Below are 21,101 nucleotides of genomic sequence, written 5' to 3' on the forward strand. Positions count from 1 at the left end.
TTTATTTTTGGTTGTGCTGGGTCTTCGTTGCTGTGTGTGGGCTTTCTCTAGCTGTGGCGAGCAGGGGCTGCTCTTGGTTACGGCACGTGGGCTCCTCATTGCAGTGCTTCTCTTGTTGTGGAGCATAGGCTCTAGACACACAGGCTTCAGTAGTTGTGGAATGTGGGCTTAGTTGCTTCATGGCACTGGAATCTTCCCAGACCAGAGATCGAACCTGTGTCCCCTGCAGTGGCAGGTGGATTCCTATCCACTCTGCCACCAGGGAAGTCCAAATTAGGAGTAAGAGACCCCAAGGCATCCATTTAGGGCAGAGTTTGCCTGGGAGAAAGGCAAGCTAATGGAAAAAGTAAAGATGTTTTTCAGCATCCTCTGTGTCCCCTCTGTGTTTGGGGTTGGTTAAATCAGTAGTTCTCTGCCCTGACTGCACATTAAATTCACCTGGATAGTTCTTATGAAATACTGGTGTCTTTGTCCCCCACCTCAGATATTCTGGTCTAAGGTGGAGCCTTGGCATCAACAGATTATAAAGAACCCCGGGTGATTCTAAGAGTTGCCGTTACTAAAAACCACTGTGCTGTGCATGCGTGCTCATCTGTGTCTGACTCTTCATGACCCCATGGACCGTAGCCCATCAGGCTCCTCTGTTCATGGAATTTTCCAGGCAAGAATACTGGAGTGGGTTGCCATTTCCCAGGGGATCTTCCGGATCCAGGGATTGAACCTACATCTCTTGCATTTCCTGCATTGGCAGATGGGTTCTTTACCACTACATTACCTGGGAAGCCCCAAGAACAATTGCAACAAATAGGAATATGGTTTTTTTTCATCCCTGTGGGTTCTGAAAATCAACCACAGCTGAACCTAGTGGCAAAACAGGGGTTCATGAGTGGAGCAGAGTCACGTGCAAATCAAGAATGAGCAGTAAGAAGCCATCATTATGGTTGGTCCTCCCTGAAGACCCAACACTTTTGGGTTTGCATTGTTGCCAAGAGCTTAGCATGAAGGATCCAGGGCTGAAGTCTCAGCTTTTTTTGTCAGCTGTGTAGCCTGGTCAAGTCACTTAATCTCTCTAAGTTGTATTTTCAGCATCAAACAGAGGGTCATTGAAGGTGTCTAGCCCAGTAGGTGAGAGTGTGTGTGGATCCCGGAGCCAGTTTGTTTTAACACCTACAAGCTATGTAGCTGATCACATCACTTAAGCACTCTGAGACAAGGTCTTCTTATCTGTAAAATGGGAATAATAAAACTCAAAGGGTGGTCGGGAAGGTTAAGAACATTCCTACACGTAAGGCACTTAGAATAATACCTGGCACATTGCAAGTGTGAGCCACTCAGTCCTAACTCCCCCAATTCCTGCTAGGATTGCCTGGCTACTTCTCCTTCCTCTAATCTGCAGGATAAAAGGCATTTCCTTCCTCTGGGCTGCAATCTTTTATTTGCCCAAATAGGCAATAAATATATATTTATAAAGAAAAATTTATGGATATGGAAATATTTGCTCAGTTGGCCTTAGAAGGTCACATATGCTCAAAATATCCTTGCCTTGATAGTGAAGGTGGTAAATTTATAGGCTGCTAGCTGAGGCTTGGAACTGCCAGTCCTGAAGGTGTTTTGTAGGTGTTTGCTCCACTTCCTTTTTCCTGTCTGTTTTGTAGGTGTTTGCTCCACTTCCTTTTTTCTGTCAGCGAAGCTGGAGAGGGTTCCAGTCTGGAAGAAAAACAGGAATTACTTAAAAGGTTCAAGGGAGGTGCTCTAGGAGCTCTGATGAACCCTGGATTATAAAGGATGAGGATGAGAAGGGTGGAGAAGGGCATTGTCATGGGATCAGCTGAATTTGCCTTCCTTGCAAACTTCCTTCATTCTTTTGTAACAGCTCCCCGATTTTCCTCTGGGAAACCACTGCTTCCCACCCTAGCTCCAATGGAAGGAGATATGAATGAATTACTGTTGAACACCAGCCGATCTACCAACCACAGTGACTGGCTGAGGGATGGGCCCCTGACTCCAGTTCATCCCAGAGATTCATTTTTGTGGGTTTGATTTGATTTGTAACAACCTTCAAAAAAGAACCTCTTTTGGCTTGTGTTCTGAATGTTATCTCCTCTAATCCTTGGTAATTTTGTCCTGCGTGATTATCTCCGTTATAAAGACTGTTAGTGTGAGGTTTTTCTACTTTTGAAGGTGGTTTTTGTATACAGGGAATAGTTATGTAGAGTTTTAAACATTAATGTGCAGTAAACTAAAATTAGACATTCAAAGCTCCAGTTCTTCCATAGGCTTTTTTTCCCATTGTTTTCATTGTGATTAAAAAAAACAAAAAACAAAAAACCATGTAACATAACATTTATCTTCTTAACCATCTTAAAGTTCATTGTGCTCAGTCGCTCCAGTTGTGTCTGACTCTTTGGGACGCTATGGACTGTAGCCCAGAATAGAGGAGCCCAGGCTCCTCTGTTCATGGGATTCTCCACGCAAGAATACTGGAGTGGATTGCCGTGCCCTCCTCCAGGGGATCTTCTGGACCCAGGGATCGAACCTGTGTCTCCTGCACCTCCTGCATTGCAGACAAATTGTTTAACGAGCCACCATGAAGCCCTTCAAGTTCATTAGTATTAAGTATATGCACATTGCTGTGAAGCAGACCTCCAGACCTTTTTCATGTTGCAAATCTGAAAATCTGTACCCATTAAACAACTCCCCTTTCCTACCTCCTCCCAGCCCCCCAGTAACCACCCATCCATTTTCTGCTTCCATAAATTTGACTTCTACAGGTGCCTCATGCAAGAGAAATCACACAATTCTTGTCCTTTGGTGACTGGTTTATTTCACTTACCATAATGTCCTCCAAGTTCATCCATGTTGTAGCATGTGACAGGAATTTTTCCATGGGCTTTTAAGATAGGCTGACACATTTTATTATTCTAAGTCATTTTAACAAATCTTGTTATTCTTATTTTAGCAATCACTTTAAGGGACTCTTGAATTCTATTTTTCCCCTTTTTAAAACCTTGTTCATTAAATACTTTTGAGTATTTAAAATTGCATTTGTAAATGAGATATATTTGTTTTCCTCCATAAGTATTTCCATTTCCTCACTTAACAAACAAAACCTTCCCAATATAGCCAAATAATTCTCAAAAATCTATGAAATTAACTAGTAATATGAGTATAGTTCTTCTTAAATATTCTAACACTTAACTACATAAAATGCTACATTTTTCACAATGTAAAAATCCCAAGTCTTAAATCAATTATGTAATTATACATTTTAAATTGGAGTAGAAAGCACTCACTCCAAAGACAAAAATTCCTTAAACTTTGCAAATATATAGGATATTAAATTTTTAAAGACTTGCTAATGCAAAAATATTAGGATATAATTTTGATCTCCTTAAATTTTGTTTCCCTACTTGAGTTCAAATTTTCCTGGCGTTGAACGAGGTGTGTTCCTTGGAAAACAATGACATCCCGTTAGCTGAGGTTATTGATGTTGAGGTTTTGCCAGGATTCTACCTGGATTCAGATCCATGCTCCTTTTGGGATGCACTAAATCTTATTTATGGTTGCTATAATGTCAATGCCTTCACAGCTCACAATGGGTAGTGGTGAAGTCTACTCAATACCCATATATCCACATTACATGCGTCCAGAAACCCAGCAACTGCCAATTAGGTGGTCAAGATTTCATCGTCCTTTTTTCCCCCCTTTTCCTTTTCTCTCAATTTTATATATGTCTCCTTTGCTAGGTAGGAACTTAATGAAATTCGGCATCACTCTTACATCCTTCCTGTCTCTTTCATATACATATAACACATGTGTATTAATGTGATATCCTACTGAGCATTGTGGATGTCTCACTTGGTTTCCTCTGTTTGGCAGTTACATTGTGTGATGCCGTATCACTGGCACAGATAAGGAAACTGAGGCCCAGAAAGCTTACTTGGCTCTTCTAGGTCTTTCTGTGAGTCAGAGACATGGCCGGGATTTGGTCTGTGTATTAAGATGCCAGTGGTTGCTCTACTCCTCATTGCAAATGACATGTTAGGCATTTACAGGTCAGGGTAGAGAGTTTATATAACTCCTTTAAAAATAACTACTCCATCAGTCAATCAACAACTATTTATTGAGCTTGTGCTCTGAGCCAGGCTGCTGCCACGGTAGAGCTCATAGCCTGGAGGAGACCCATGTTGGCTGTTGGCAAAGAATAGAGAGAGACACTCTGGGAAGTCATAGCAAGGAGACTTAACCCATTCAAAGGGGCCAAGAGGTTTCCTGGAGTGGCCTTGAAGGAGGGTAAAAATTCAGTAGGCTGAGGTGTGTGGTCAAAAGCATGGCTGGAATGGGGGTGGAGAGAAGTCTATGGAAGCCTTGATCTCAATGACACACTTCAGGATTTTAGGAAATATATTAATATGACTCATGAAAAGACCCTGATGCTGGGAAAGATTGAAGGCAAAAGGAGAAGAGGGCAGCAGAAGATGAGATGGTTAGATAGCATTACTGACCCAAGGGACACGAATTTGAGCAAACTCTGGGAGACAATGAAGGACAGGGGAGACTGGCAGGCTGCAGTCCATGGGGTCGTAAAGAGTCAAACTTGACTTACCAACCAAACGACAATGACAACAAAATTGATATGCCAGTTAAGATCATGAAAAAGAAAAATTAGAAGAAAGAGTATGAAAACCCAAGACACGGAGAGAAGCTGGGCAAATGATGAGTCATTTTTAATGTGATCATTCTTCTGTTAAGAGTGGCCAGGTCCTGCTCCCCATCAATTCCATCTTCAAGTCAACCTTCTCAGATGTTAAAACTCCCGGTGCCATCTCCTGCCTCAGGTTGGCAGGTGGAGAGAGACTTCCCTGAAGAGGAAGAGCAACACGGCCATCTCTCCCTCCCTTCCTTTCTTTCTCCTTCCCCTCTCTTTGGCATCAGCTTTCTTGAGCTGCTACTAAGTGCCAGGAACTGTGCTAGGGGCTGGGTTACAATAATGAGCAAAAACACAAGTTGTCCATATCCACCAAGAACCCATGGCCAGGCCTGGATGAGACAGTTATGAAAATCCTTCTACAAAAGATTTTGGTGCATAGAGTTTTTTGTTTGGTCGGTTGTTTTATTGTGTACAGTGAATGTAATACACATAAAACTTGAACTCATATCCTCCATCAAATAAAATTCTTTGACCTAAATACTCCTTTAGGAAGTTTCTTCTTATAAAGTTTCCACGTATTCTACCTTCAGATTTTAAGGCTTCATTCGTCAGATAGATAAACACACACACAGGAGCATGCATGTGTATTAAAGAGGCCACTGCATGGAAAATAGATGAGGAAGAAATATCAAGAGAGCCTTATCAATCGGGATATCTTATTATCTTTAGAGAGAATCCCAACCCCTGACTGAAAACAGATAAGGGAGGAGAGAAGCAATGATAAAAGAGAGATCGTTGTAATATTTTACTCTGTATAAAGCCAGGTGGTGAGCTGTGTGTCTCCAGTAGTTTCTGGGGTGGAATTCCTTTATTCCATTTAGAGGCCCTGACACGTGTGGACGTGTGTGTACCCAGCGATGTGGGCTGCTGTCCCTGGTCCCTGGCGTGCGTGTTGCCTGGCCTATCGGCGCACAGCCCTGCTGTGGATGTGGGGAGCATCCGCTATCTTCTGAGCCCATCCATATGCATGTGTGTCTATATCCCAGCCGTGGTCGGCATCATTCATTTCCAAAACCAGCATGCATTCATTTTCATAACTTTTTGTTCCATTACAATATTAATGGGACTATCAATGGGAAAGGACAAGAGAAGCATTTTTAATGTTTATCTGACAGTTGCAAATTTCACTTGAGGTTGTTTACTGGGATCTGATTGTTGGCAGAGAGGAGCAGGAGAGGCGGCAAGATTAATGGGATCACAGGAAGAGGAGATGTATTTATGGGCCTTCTGAACACCATCTAAGAGTAATAAAAAGTCCTGCCGCACCCTTCCCCAAGTGAGACTTAAGAAGTTTTAAGTGCTGAGAAATGAGGGATTGTTTTAATTAACTTCCATCTAATCCAGGTGGCCTGTTCAAAGTGAATCATGCTGCATTTATGTCTCAGTCTATTAAAAATTAGACACGGCCCTCTCCCATCCCCCACCTCACATGTCTCTCTCTCTCTTTCTGCCCCCGCCTCCGGTCCCCCTCTGGCCTTGGATTGCTGTCAGTCTGGCTTGCCATATTTTTTCCCCTCTTTCTTAAACTCCTATGCCATCTCAAAGGGAGAGAGAGCCTGGTGGGGCCTTTGACCAGAAAGGCAGGAGAAAAGGAAAGGAGGATTCCAGAGGTTTCTAGGGAAGGGAGGTGATGGATGGGAGAGAGGGGCTTCGTGCTTCCCCCCAAACTTTGCTCTCTGCTTCTGGCAGCTTGGAGCTGGAGCAACATGGCAATAGCCCCCCAGATACCCCAAGAACCTTGTGAAAGACACCTTTGTGGGATGAACGTATTGTGGTGCATCAGAGCACCCATACCTGCACCTTCTAGTAAGAGATCTTGCTGCAGTAAGAGACGTTTCCAGGAACGCGCCCCAGGGATGCTGGTTTCTTCCCGGTCCTGGCTGAGCTTTCCTTCCTCCCAGGGTCCTCCTTGGGATTGCCAGCTGAAATATAGAACATTCAGTTAATCATGGATTTCAGGTAAACAATGGCTAGTTTTTAAATATAAGTGTATTTCAAATATCTCATCAAACACTTAAAAGTATTTTTCATCTGAAATTCAAATATAAATTGTGTCCTGCATTTGTTAAATTTCTTAAAGTTGGGCAACTCTATCAGGGAGAGAAGCCCCACCCCACGTAGGTATTTTGATCCTAGATTCTGACACTGTGTTAGGTACGTTCAGAACTGAATTGTGAGTTATTTCATCTCTCTGACCTTAGTTGTTTCATCTGTTAAAGAGAGGCAGCAATCACCTGTTTCTACACATATGACGGGAATTAAATGACATTAATCCTGCCAAGTCTTTGGAACAGCGGTGAGCAGGTTTTTTTCTGGAAAGGACCAGATAGCAAATATTTTAGGTTTTGCAGCCCAGTTGATCTCTAGTACAGCTACTCCACTCTGCCAATGTGATGAGAAAGCAGCTGTGATGATACGTAAACACACAAGTGTGGCAGTGTTCCAGTAAAGCTTGGGTTACAGAAACAGACAGCGGCCCCCTTTTGCCCAGGGGCTGGAGTCTGCTGAGCCTTGGCTTTGAACACCGCCAGCATGCTGGAAGTGCTTCTAAGTGCAAACCACTGTTATTACACATAGTAACCCATCTTCAGGCCAGGGCTGCTGGGCAATATGAATTGACCATCACCAGAAAGCTCTCCTTGCCTCTCAATTGCCTACTGATGCCTGAAATTCTGCTGAGAGATTCTGTGTCCTGGTCTAAATAGCTCTGGAAGAAGCCACTCCTTAGGTATGGCTCCTTAGTTCACTTACCGGCACCAACCAGCATTTAGAGAACACAAGCCCTGCCAGCTCTGCACACACAGGTGCTGTTCTTTGTTAGTCACCTTCACACGCATCCACAGAAGAGAACACTATGACTGCAAGCATCTCTTTTATTGCTTTTCACTCTACTGCAGTTCACAGGTACCGTGGTTTTTTATTTTTATTTTTTTACAAACTGAAAGTTTGTGGTAGCCCTGTGTCAAGCAAGTCTATTGGCTCCATTTTTCCAACAGCATTTGTTCATGTTGCTAATTCTCACACTATTTCGAGTGACTTCATGATTATTATATTTGCTATGATGACCTGGGATCAGTAATATTTGATGTTCCTCCCATGATCCCCTGAAGGCTCAGATGATGGTTAGCATTTTTCAGCAATAAGGTGTTTTTCAGACATCTATTGCACACAATTGACTCCAGTACAGTAAACAACTCTTATGCATATGTACTAGAAAAGCAAAAAAATCATGTGACTCACTTTATTGCAGTATCTGTTTTATTGTGGTGGTCAGAAACCAAGCCAACAACATCTCTGAGGATCTGTGTCTGCATCTTATAATAAGCAAGCTAACTGGGGCTGTGAGTAACTCATCCTGAGCCACACAACCAGTCAGGGCCAACATGAACAGTGGATCAAGGCCTTGGGCTTCTGCCCAAAGTTTCTGGGCTAGGGGAGAGCTTGTCAGAACTTGGTAGGGCTCAAACCCTCTCAGTTGACCAGTGTTGAAATTAAGGATCATCAGCTGGTAAAGAATTTGCGTGCAATGTGGGAGACCTCGGTTCAATCCCTGGGTTGGGAGGATCCGCTGGAGAAGGGAAAGGCTATCCACTCCAGTATTCTGGCCTGGAGATTTCCATGGACTGTATAGTCCATGGAGTCAAAAGAGTTGGACATGACTGAGTGACTTTCACTTTATACTCCAACCTCTGAAATGGTTCGAGTAGGACAAACCTGAGGTTGGCAGGAAGGGATGAGACAGATGGAGTTAGGAGGAGAAAATGGCTTAGGAAACTTGGAGGAAATTATTAAAGGAAGTCAGTTTTTCCCAAAGCAGTGCTATTTCCCAGCTTCTGTTCATTGAGTTGGGAGGCACCCACAGCAGTTTTCATCACTTACCTTCCACCTTCTAGGCACTGTCTGGAAAGCCAGGTCCATAAGGACACAGTGCCGGGTTTTTCTTAAGTCTCCACCACTGGACTGGGATGCTTGTACCCAGAGCTTCTGCCTCCCTCCTGCTCACCCCTCCGCCCCAAATCACACCTGTCTGAAATTAAGAGCACCATGTGAAAACAGACGCGCGCTGCAGGTGTATGGAAGAAGCCTGCAGGCTCGCCGCTCCCCAGCCCTGCCTCCCACACTGACTCTGAACCTGCAGAAGGAGCCCTGAGCCACAGAAGGGGTGGCTCCAAAGTCTGGCAGAGTGCCAGTGCCCGAACCAGCTGCGAGCCTTTCCCTGCCCCAGGTTCTGACTTTGTGAACAGAAGTGAGAATTCACAATTCTGGAGCTACTGGAGGTTTTAAATAAGAGGTACAGGGGCTAACCCACCGGGAAGCACAGAGCAGGAGCTGAGGGGCTGGGTCCATGCCCTGCCCTCTCTCACTATCAGTGCCATCAGGGTAATGACCTTGTCCGAGGCATCTCCAAACCTGCCAGGAGATGCCTCAGTCCACTGTGTGCCCCTACTCAGCAACCCAGCGGAACAGGAAAAGAAGAGTCGAAAATCTCGTGGCTAGTCCTTCTCTCTGTCACTAAGTAGCTGTATGACCAGAAGCCAGCACTCAGCTTCTGCCTCAGCCTTTTCGTCTGTCAAAAGGTAATTAGAATATGTTCTCAGGAGATTCCAAGGAGAACAGAGGGGAGTGAGCAACCGGGTTCCGGAGTCAGACTGAAGAAAGGTCACAACGAGCTCCACCTCCAACTGCGCTGTGAGCTTCATTGCCTCCTCTGTGCAATGGTTATAAGAACAGCACTGAACTCTCAGACCATCGCCAGGGTGATGTGTGTGAAGGGCTCAAACCGAAAGTGAAAGCGAAAGTGTTAGTCAGTCGTGTTTGACTCTTTGTGACCTCGTAGACTGTAGCTCACCCAGGCTCCTCCGTCCATGGGATTCTCCAGGCAAGGATACTGGAGTGGGTTGCCATTTCCTTCTCCAGGGGATCTTCCCAACCCAAGGATCGAACCCTGGTCTCCTGCACTGCAGTCGGGTTCTTTGCTGTCTGAGCCTTTAGCTTTATTCCCCAGCTCAGTGTCAGAGAGGAAACCCACAGTACATGTCAGCCATTAGCAGGATTTCACTCCTTCAGTAACTATCTTTTGAGCACAGACCGCCTGCCGGGCTTCAGGTCTTACGTGTGCGGTGAACGTGCTGTGCTTAATCGCTCAGTCTTCCCCGACTCTGTGCAACCCCATGAACTGTAGCCCGCCAGGCTCCTCTGTCCATGGAATTCTCCAGGCAAGAATAGTGGAGTGGGTTGCCATGCCTGCTTCCAGGGGATCTTCCCAACCCAGGGATCGAACCCAGGTCTCCCACATTGCCGCCAGGTTCTAGCCCGGAGGGGTCCTCTTTGTGTGGCTCACAGATGGTCTCGCTTCCCCCACCCCCACCACACCAGCTGCCCCTGTGGGCCCCTGTTGCAGCTTCCATTCTTCCCTATTCCCCTCTATCCTGTACACGACAGCAGAAATCATCTTCCTCAAGTCTGCTCTCTCAAAATACTCCTTGGGGACTAGTGGATCAACACCCCTAGAATGGAAGACCTGCTCAGGAATGTGAGAGACCCCCCGCCAAGTCAGGGAGGTTCCTGTTTACTAAACACTGCACTGTTTCTGCCTTGGCAAGCCTTCCTCATACCCTAATGGCAGCAAGGAGACCCACACCCCGCTTTTCCTACAGATTTTCTGCATCTGTGGTACTTCCCAGGCCTCTCTGGAGAACTTCATCTAGATGTCCACATCCCTTCACACACTGCCACCGTCCATAATCTCTTCTTTGCCCAGATGCTAGTGTCAGGATCAGGGTTCTAGTTTTGGTCAATATCCCTCTCAGATGAAAACGTGGGGGCATGTTGGCTTTCTGTCCATTCAAAGTCATGCCCATAGGTAGGCCATTACGTTGAGAATCAAACTCAGCATCTACCCTCTGTGAAGCTCCTCTGGCTTCTGACCTCAGCCTGAATCCCAAATAACAAGCCAGGAGGGATGCTGAAATACTGCACTGCAGGCCCTGGAAGGCCCCAGAAGCTGGTCTGCCAAGAGCTCACCCAGTCTCCACCCATCAAAGTCACCATATTGGTAGTTTCAGTCGCTGCTGATGGGAAATGGATGAATAGGAGGGATTGAGGAGGTTTGGAAGGGACGAGAGGCCTATATGTACCATCTGTGAGAAAGGCAGAGGGGAAAAGGGAAAAGCAGAAGAAACGTACTTTGGAAAGCCCCAAAGTTTTGACAGGAATCTGCCCCTCTGCCCCCCTCCCTTTCCCATCTGTTTTGGAGAAACGTAAATGTGCCCGTGTTCCCAGGTGACTGGCCGGCGGGTAGCCTCTTTGGAATTCTGTGAACTGGCCATCTGTCGTCCTGTAATAAATGATAGCTATAAAAGAAAGTGATTATGGCGCCGATAGGGGGAGAGGCATTTGTTTATATTCTTATAATATGTATCAGATGGAATAGAAATTATCACTTAAAATTGACAAATGGAGAGCAGGGTTCTTTGGAGCGGGAGTCAGGGACACGGAAGCCGTGATGGGTCCGTGGGCAAACTTTATATGACCAAGTGTCAGGGACTAGCACAACCCCAGAGCTTCCCAGAATCACAGGTCCCTGAGGGTAGGGACCCAGAGTCCACATTTCTCTGGACGTCTTGGGTGTGCCTTTGGTGGATGTGACTTAGCTTGTATGTAAGTGGGTCATCTGCACCCACCCATCCTCCCCCCCTCTAACCTGCTAGGAAAGGAGAAGGGGTGTGTCTCTGAAATCAGCACAAAGCTAGATTTGCCTCCTCTGTGTCTACGGGATCTACTTGACCTTGTGACTCCTATGTATGCCCCCCCAACCAGTGACTACCCCCTACTTGATTTTCCCCTTCCAGACAAGCTTTCCCAGCCTCAGATGTGAAGCCTGCCAATTGGGTTTCTAACCTCTGACTTAGCCCTTCTCTTCCACCCCATCCTTGGCCCCCAGCTTGCCTTGTTTCCTGTCCTTACAGAGCTGCATGCTTCCTCCGAGGTCCCTGGGGGCTCACTTCCCTAGCATGTCTCCCCGCATTTCTGGTGCAACCCACATCTCCCGCATCTTAGCCCAGCCTGCAGAGTGGCTAGGGCTCACGTCTTCCAGGGACAAGCAAAAGGCTTGAGCAGCTTGGCTGCATCCTCATCTCCTCCCGCTCACACACCTTGGCTAAAACCTCCAGTCTCTTCGGCTCTACAATGTGGTATTTTTTCCAGGTCCTAGGATAATAAAATTTTATATTTATTGAGTGCCAGTTAGGCAAGGAAGGTTTTATTTCTCGCCATCTTCCAGTTGAGATAATCGAGCGTCAGAGAAGTTACGTGACCACGGTGACAGACTAGGAAGGTCAGAGTGACCCCCTATTCATTCCTTGCAGTGGCTTCTTCCTCCTGATTAAGACCTTTAAGGCAATCAGAAATGTTATTTTGGTTTTCAGATACTCTTCACATTCTTCCCTTCTTTTTGATAATTTGACTGTATTTATATGCATTTATGTAAACATAAAATTACATTTATATAGGACTTCTCTATTGGCCCAGTGGTTAAGACTCCACGCTTCCACTGCAGGAGGCATGGGTTCAATCCCTAGATGGGGAACTAAAATCCCACATGCTGTGTGGTGCAGCCAAAAAAACCACGTTTGTATATTAAGCATATGTTTCTGTACATTAAATATATTTGCATTTTGCATGCTCATCTCCAGCCTCGGCCATGGTTTCTCTGATCATTTTGATTGTCTTAGTTCATTTTTAGCAGAATCCTTAGGAGGGATCCATGGGGATTTTTTTAGATATTCAGAAGTGTGTCTGCAACCTTCATGCTTGGCTCTCAGTTTGTATGGATGGGACATCCTTTCCTCACTTTTACTGTCCTGGCATATCTTTAATATACTGACCAAGTATCGCTGTTGAAAAGTCCGATGACAATTTGACTTTATTTACCTTATAAGTGACTTGGCCTTTTGGGGAGCATTTGACTGCAATCAATCCTTTCCCCTTGCCCTTGTCTCAGGGGACTGTGTGTTCCTGGACTGTAAGGACAAGGCTACAGGAAAGACAGCTTTTCTAGCTTTCTGCTCAAGACTTAGCTCTCCACTTAGTTGTTTTCTTGAAGTGAAGGAATGTGACCTCTTTCTTTCTGAGACTCTGCTCCCCTCCCCAGCTTTTATCTCCAGTGCTGTCCAACAGGACTCCCTATGATGGTGGAAGAGTTTTATGTCTGCACTGTCCAGTACAGTAAGCATACAGCGGAAGCCTCTGGCCACAGGTGGCTGTAAGAAATAGGAACACGGCGGAACCCCGGACTCTGTTGGTGGGACTGTAAACGGATGCGTCCACTGTGGAAAGCAGTGCGGAGGCTTCTCAGAAAGCTAAAAATCCAACCGCTATACGACCCCGCAATTCCGTTCCTGGTGTATATCCACAAAACCGAAAAGCTAATTCCAAAAGATACATGTACTTCAGTGTTCACAGCAGCATTGTTGATAATTGCCAAGGTACGGAAACAACCTTAAGTGTTCATCAACAGATAACAGATGAATGGGTAAAGAAGACGTGTTATATATCAAAACACACACACACATACATACACACAGAGATGTACAACAGAATACTCCTCAGCCATAAAAAAGACCTTGGCCATTTGCAGCAACATGAATGGACATGGAGGGCATTATGCTGAAATAAGTTAGACAAAGATTAACATTGTATGATCACTTATATATGGAATCCAAAAATACAACAAACCAGTGACTATAACAAAAAAGAAGCAGACTCACAGATGTAGAACAAACTAGTGGTTACTAGTGGTGGGGAAGCGGAAGGTACAGACTATTGGGTGTAAGATAAGTTCAAGGATGTATTGTACAACACGAGGAAAAGAGCCAACATTATGTCGTAACTGTAAATGGAAAGTAACCTTTAAAAATTGAACAGAGAATTTAATTAATTGTTTGTTGTTCAGCCGATAAGTCATGTCTGACTCTTTGCGACCCCATGGACTGCAGCATACTAGGCTTCCCCATCCTTCTAACTGTGGTGCTGGAGAAGACTCTTGAGAGTCCCTTGGATTTCGAGGAGATCCAACCAGTCAATCCTAAAGGAAATCAACCCTGAATATTCACTGAAAGGACTGATGCTGAAGCTCCAATACCTTGGCCCCTGATGCGAAGAACTGACTCATTGGAAAAGACCCTGATGCTGGGAAAGACTGAAGGAAAAAGGAGATGGAGGCAGCAGAGGTTGAGAAGGTTAGATAACATCACTGACATCATGGACATGAGTTTGAGCACACTCACATAATGAAGATAGTGAAGGACAGGGGAACCTGAGATGCTGCAATCCATGGGTTCTCAAAGAGTCCGACATGACTGAGCAGCTGAACAACAACATCCCAGCTAGTGTCCCAAATGTGAGCAAAGCTGGGAAATGTAGTTTTTAAGTTGGGCACATTGCCCAATATAACAGTATAAGAATGTTGCTAGAGGAGAATTATCTAATGGCACCTAACCTTGCTGAGCACTTATTCAATGCTGCTTCTGAGCACGCTACATACATCACCTCGTTGAGTACCTATAACAACTCCATTAGATGGAAACTATCATTACCCTTGTTTTCCATAAGAGAAAACTGAGGCATAAGGATTTAAGTAGTTATCTGACATGGCAGAGCCAGGATCTGGATCCGGACACTCTAACTCTAGAGCCAGAGCCCTTGACCTCTAGGCAGTGCCCCACCTGACGGAGGCAGAGAGGCAGGGCAGTTCCACCAGGGATGGAAGTTACCAGCACAGGCTGAAGAGAACCCGCAGAGGGCATTTGATCCGGGCTGGTCCCCAGTGCTGCCGTGGGGTCACCAAGTTCCTCCCTGACTCAGGTGATTCCCACCCAGGGCCTCTCTGCCCTCAGCCCATCAGGTCCCCAGAACCTCCCTCTCTGCTTCCATCTGCACGATGTCTTAGGCACAGCCAGTGGCCTGGTGAAGAGTCTGGCCTTTGGGGTCAGGAAAGCCAAGTTCAAAGCCATTCTTTGAGACTCAAGCAAGTTCCGCCTCCTCTGAGATGCACCCCCTTCTTATCTGGTGCCCAGCCCTGTTAATTCCTGTCCCCTCCTGTCCTTCTGTCTATTGTTCTGTCTTGGCCTTTTATTTATTTATTTATTTTCGGTTCTCCTCTGTTTTTTCTCAAGCAGCATCCTTAATTCTTTCTTTAAAATAAATGAAACAGTCTTTCAACCAGGGCTTAGTTTTTACATACTCACTGTCCCGCTCTCCCTCTTCCCCACTTCACCCCTCCCTCCGTCTTTTCCCTCATCCCCCCAACCCTGCAGGTGCTGCCTTCCCCAGCCCCGCACCTGGCACTCAGCCACCCCCTGAACTGCCCTGGGAACCCGCCAAGCCAGGGCCATAAACATAATGGAGCTGGCATGGCCCCCTCCCCAGGGCTCACCCTGCAGTCACTCACTGTCGCCAACAGGCCCAGAGTCCCCAGCTCCCTTCCCAGGGCTCAGGAGGAGAGAGCCCAGACTGAAGGGGACTTTGATTTTCCTCCAAGGGCCTTTGCCTTCCTTGTTTCTGCTGCAATCTCTCCTGCCTGCTCCGGGCCCCCTTGAAAGAGTTTTTTTGGCCCAAGTGGGTCTCTCTCCTTCACTTAGTTCAGTTCAGTCATTCAGTTGTGTCTGACTCTTTGCGACACCTTGGACTGCAGCACGCCAGGCTTCCCTGTCCATCACCAACTCCTGGAGCTGACTCAAACTCATGTCCATTGAGTCGGTGATGCCATCCAATCATCTCATCCTCTGTTGTCCCCTTCTCCTCCTGCCTTCAATCTTTCCCAGCATCAGGGTCTTTTCAAATGAGTCAGTTCTTTGCATCAGGTGGCCAAAGTATTGGAGTTTCAGCTTCAGCATCAATGAATATCCAATATTCCAATGAATATTCAGGACTGATTTCCTTTAGGTTGGACTGGTTGGATCTCCTTGCAGTCCAAGGGACAATTAAGAGTCTTCTCCAACACTACAGTTCAAAAGCATCAATTCTTTGATGCTCAGCTCTTTCACTTATAAACACTAATTTATTAACAAGAATAATCAATGGTAGCAACAGATAACTTGCAAGGGGTGGAGATAGCATTTTGGTAATGGAGGGCTGCACCTTCTGTGATGGGTGGGCTGGGACACCAGGGCTGGGTCTCCTGTCTTCCCTCTGCGTCTCCTCTGACCTTGAGGCTCTGACTTGTGGGTAAAGTTACTTGCTCTGCTACCAAACAAATCTACAGAGCTTATCTCATTCATCCTTAGAGCAACCCCACTTCACTGGTGAGGCAATGCCCAAGTTCAAACAGCAGTGAGAGCCATGCTCCTACCATGAGGCTGCCTTGATTTGTGGAGACAATCTGCTTGTTTCAACAGGATCAGAGAGGAGTGTAGTGGCCACGAGCCCCCTGCAGGACCCTAACCAGTCCCAGGTCTGCCTGCAAAGCTGTGTGAACTTGTGTGACAGAAATCACAGCTACCCAAAGCCATTCCAAAGGTCCCTCTGTTTTACCTGTCTTGCTCTAAACAGGATGCAAACTCACATACTCATTTTCCCAGTGTCTTGCAGCTAGACATGGCCATGTCACTTGGGTCCCACCAGTACCTGCAAAAAGAAGTTTGTAGAAAACTCCAGGGAAGGTTTTTTACCGTGGATAAAAGGGGAGGGCCTTTCTGCCTATTCTATTGCTTCCTGCTTGGCATAGTAGTATAAGGATATAATGTTGGGAGATGAGGCAGCTGTTTTGTGAGCATGAGGTGGTAAGCTTAAGAACCCAAGCCAACATATGGAAGGCTGTAAAGAATATGAATCATAGAGCACTGCCCCCAAGCCTCAGGGGCTTCCCAGGTGGCACAGTGGTAAAGAATCCAGCTGCAATGCAGGAGACACAAGAGATGCAGGTTCAATGCAGGAAGATCCCCTGGGGTAGGAAATGGCAACCCACTCTAGCCTTCTTGCCTGGAAAACTCCCATGGACAGAGGAGTCTGGCAGGAGTCTGGCAGTTCATGGGGTCGCAAAAGAGTTGGACATGACTGAGCATGCATGCAAGGCAACTAGGCTCCCAAGCCTCAACTTCCATTCCCAGATGTATTATTATGGGAGGAAAAGAAACTTCTATTCATTTACATTTTTGCTATAAGCAAAGTAAATTCCCCCACTTCTTGGGGATGACCCACCACTGCCCTGCCAAGTTCCTTCTCTGCAGGATTGTACAATGGGCACTCTAGGATGGTGGCCCTGTTTGCTGGCTGCTACCTTTGAGGCTACTCAGTCACATGAAAAGCTCTTCAAGGAAAAGAGTCTGTCTTCTCTTCTCCTTATTTCTACCCACTGCATGTTATTGTTTCTCTTCTACATCTTGCTGTTTCTATGAATTCTCTGCACTGGTGCAGCCTGTCCACAGGGGCGGGGATGGGGTTCAGCAGGTCAGAGAGCGGGGATCCCGCACTCTCTTCCTTCCACTGTAACTGATCGGGGCTACTTTTTAGCCCTTGAGAAGGACTTCCCTTGTGCCACCTCTGGGCCCTGTTGGCCGTCTCTTCCTCACCTACCAGAGGCAGCAGTCCCCTCCTCCTCTCCTCCGTTTCTGCCTTTGGAAATCCTGTCCATCCTTCAGAGCCCAGTTCACCTCCTGCCCTGACCACAAAGGCTTCCTGGACGACCCCGCCCATCTTCCTTTGAACAACTCAGGCTGCTGTATCCGCGGGCGATGCTCTAAATGTCTGAGAACCAGCAGGTCATGGGCACTGGAGGGTGGGGCTGTGTCCCAGCTGTAAGTAATCATAAGGCTCTATGCGGCTCCCCAGCTGAAGAACAACCCTTGGAAGCCACGCAACTGACACCTGGCCTCGGCTGACATAAATGGTGAGTATTTCAGAAAATTTTAAATCTTTTTTGCTCTTTATGGTGATTAAATTGTAATCACCATACAAGTCACACCTTGTTTGACTTTCTCTGGGCTTCCCTGATAGCTTAGCTGGTAAAGAATCCACCCGCAATGCAGGAGACCTGGGTTCGATCCCTGGGTTGGGAAGATCCCCTGAGGAAGGGAAAGGCTACCCACTCCAGTATCCTGGTCTGGAGAATCCCATGGACTGTATAGTCCATGGGGTTGCAAAGAGTCGGACACGACTGAGCGACTCTCACTTCACTTGACTTTCTCACCATACCTAGCCTAGTGCCTTCATCAAGTGTATCTATTAGAAACACTTTGAGGTGCAAATAACAGAAAGAACCATTATTGTGTTTTCAACAAATACAGGGTTACTTTTTTCTCTGAGAACAGTCTGAGAGTAGATGACCCTGGAGATAGTTCAGTGGCTCAACAGCATCAAGGCCAGCATCTCTGCAAGTCTCTGGGCTTTTAACATATATATATATATATTTTATTGTGGTAAAGGTCACGTAATACAAAGCATACTTTTTAAACTATATTTAACTGTACAGTTCAGAGGCACTAAGTCCATTAACATTGGTGTGCAACTCTCAATATCATCATCTCCCAAATTTTTCATCTTCCTAAACTTAAATTTTGTCCCCACTAACTCCCCATTCTCCACCCCCCAGCCCACGGCATCCACCAATATACTTTCTGACTCTATGAATTTGACTCTTCTAGGTATCTTGTGTAAGTGGAATCAAACAGTATTTGTCTCCACCTAATTGCCTGTCTCTTGGCTTTTCCTTCATGTTCAAAACACAGCTGTCACAGCTCCAAACGGAAGACAAGGAACAGGGACTCCAGCAATAGCTATTCTTTGCGTCTTGCTCCTCTCCCTTAAATTTTATTGGCCATGTAGTGTCACATGACCATCCTTAGCTGCAAAGGAGGCTGTGAGTCTAAGAATCTAATAATTCCTTTTGTAAGCCTGAGGCAGAGGCAGGCTAGAAGTGAGGGGCTGGGCTGGGCGTTGTATTAGACAGTGGGCCATGAGTGTCCGCCCCACCATACCTTGATGAATGAATGGATCTAAGAGAGGGTTTTCACTTGCACAAGTCTGTGCTATGAAGGAACCCAGGGATCTGGTTTTCAGAGCCCTATGTGGTCACTGCCTCATCAGAGGTCATGCCTGATGAGAGCTTGCTCCCAGCATTCCCTCAGGATCATCTTCCCTCTCTCCTTCACCAGGCCCCCTTGTGGGCTCCCCTCGATTGTGGAACCCCAATAAAGCTCTCCGCAGCTAGAAGAGGCAGGAAGGGGTCCATCCCATCTGCCGCCGGTCCCTGCCCCCATCCTGTCCATACAAGATTGATAATGAAACCAATACCTTTCACCAGCGTAATTTTCATATTTAATGAGCGTGACTCAAAAACTATTACATTAATTAGTCAAATCCCACAAACCGTTAATGGTGCACGCAGTAATTAATACCGTATTCAATTAAAAAATGACCTGTTTCGGGGGCTTCTCCCAGGTTAGGGGTTTCGGGGGCTAGGAGTGTTTGCTGACAGGCTGGCAGAAGCCCCATGGTTGCTTCTTGCCACTGCTCTTTCTTTTCCTCTTTCTTTTCCCAGCGCTTCGTGGAGGCAGAAGGTGCCGGGAGGACACGGTCCTCCCAGCACAGCCCCACTGGGCCTGCGACCGGCTTCCCCTCTGCTTGGCTGCTCACCCCCTCGCCCCTTCCCCCTCTGCCAACCGACAGCCTACTTGCTGTGATTTATGGGAGGGCCTGGCACAGGGCTCACAGACTGGAAAATTTCCAGTTTACACAAGAATTCCCTGAAAAATGAGCTTGGTTAATTTATTTCTTTCATTAACGAGTTTGAACTGTGAGATAATCTTTCTGAGCATCCCCCATGTGCCCACCCTGCATGGTTCACACATGACAAGCTGCATCCTTGCCTGTGCCCCCTCCCATCTAGGCAGGACCTGGGGCGGCTGACAGTTGGTGGGGGGGGAGTCTCAGCCTGTTGGCCTGTCTGCTGAGACTAGGGGACTGTGGCCGACGGGGGATCCCCTTGTCTCCCACCCTGTTAATAACCAGGATTGAAGCTGGGGCTAAGTCAATGAGACCCCTTGGTTTCGTGTTTTCTCATTGTACTTATAGAGGGCATGTCCCTGCTTAGGCCATGGGCGGCTGGGAGGAGTTTATGTCAAAACAGTTCTCAGTCAGGAACGTAAGGCCAAAGAGTGGAGCTAGGATGTGCCTGCAGGACCCACTGGAGGGCAAGGCCTGAGATCAGGCCCACCCTCGCCTGTGTGGCTGGAATGAGAGGGCACCCCCCCCCCCGACCTGTGGTTTTCCCACTTCTGTTTCTCCAGGACACCCTGGCCTGCACCGCAAGCTTTGACCCTCTGCTGCACAGCTCCCTCTTGACCATCCATCTGGCCTGGGGTGAGCATGTTGGAGGCTTGACTCACCTCCCAAGGGTGGATCCAGGAAAGAAGCCCACATAGACACTGAGGGCCCAGCGGACAGGGAGGACGCAGAACCTGTCTACAAAGGGGCACGGGCATGGCTCTGGACTCCTTGTCCCATGGGGAGGGGCGCAGCTGCAGAAGAGTGACTGTAGGGGCACAGGGACCCCACTGCCTGGGTGTAAGGGCAGATCTCATGAAATTATGGTGGAAACACAATTGAAAACCAGAGGAGGAGGACTTACCTGGTGGTCCAGTGGTTAAGACACCACACTTCCACTGCAAGGGATGCAGGTTCAAGTCCTAGTCTGGGAATTAAGATCCCACATGATGTGTAACATGGACAAAAACAAACAAAAACCAGAGCAGGACAAGGTGAAGCCAGGAAGAGGCCGCATAGTCTCTGGGTGGAGGACCTGGGCTTTGGAGCAGGGCCGCCTGGTTAGAATCCTGACTCTGTCCCTTTCTGGCTGTGCAACTATGGGCAAGTTATTTAACCTCTCTGATCTAAGTATCTCGGTTTGGATGAGGATGAAAATTGTTTCCTCAAAGGACTTCTGAGAGTCAGATAACCTAAGAATGCATGGAGCTCACTCTCTGACACATAATAGGGATTCAATTAGTGGAAGTCAGTATTGTCATATTAATGGGAGCATTATTAGGAGACCTAATGGCAGTGCTCTGGAAACATCCAGGCTTGTAGTGGATGTGGTGGACTCTGGAGGCACCTGCATCTACTCTTTACTGGCTGTGAGATCACATGAACTTCCTGGGCCTTGGATTCTTCATTTCCAGAACAGCAATTCTAAAAGCCACCTCACAGGACATTATGCGAATTAAGTGGAATAATGCATGTTAAGGGTTTAGCACTTGATGAGCACTTAGACAACATCAGTTATTATTATCTGTTAAGTGTCTGTTGTTGTTGTTCAGTCGCTGAGTTGTGTCGGACTCTTTGCGACCCTGTGGACTGCAGCCTTCTTTGTCCTTCACTGTCTCCTGGAGTTTGC

The 21,101-nt window shown here is 46.8% G+C and overlaps 1 long non-coding RNA gene across 1 annotated transcript; it reads right to left on the reverse strand.

The window, feature by feature from the left end:
• Positions 1-1,412: 1,412 nt before the first annotated feature.
• LOC147363962 (uncharacterized) lies at positions 1,413-15,530 on the reverse strand. The gene is made up of 3 exons (XR_015133948.1): positions 8,591-15,530; positions 6,506-6,633; positions 1,413-1,707 (listed from the first exon to the last, which is right to left on the reverse strand). It is a non-coding gene; the product is annotated as an uncharacterized LOC147363962 (long non-coding RNA).
• Between the last annotated feature and the right edge of the window lie 5,571 nt (positions 15,531-21,101).

Source organism: Bos grunniens, chromosome 10 (genome assembly GCF_055505025.1).
Source record: "Bos grunniens cultivar Pamir isolate PY7600 chromosome 10, Bosgru_T2T1.0, whole genome shotgun sequence".
Classification (NCBI taxonomy): domain Eukaryota; kingdom Metazoa; phylum Chordata; class Mammalia; order Artiodactyla; family Bovidae; genus Bos; species Bos grunniens.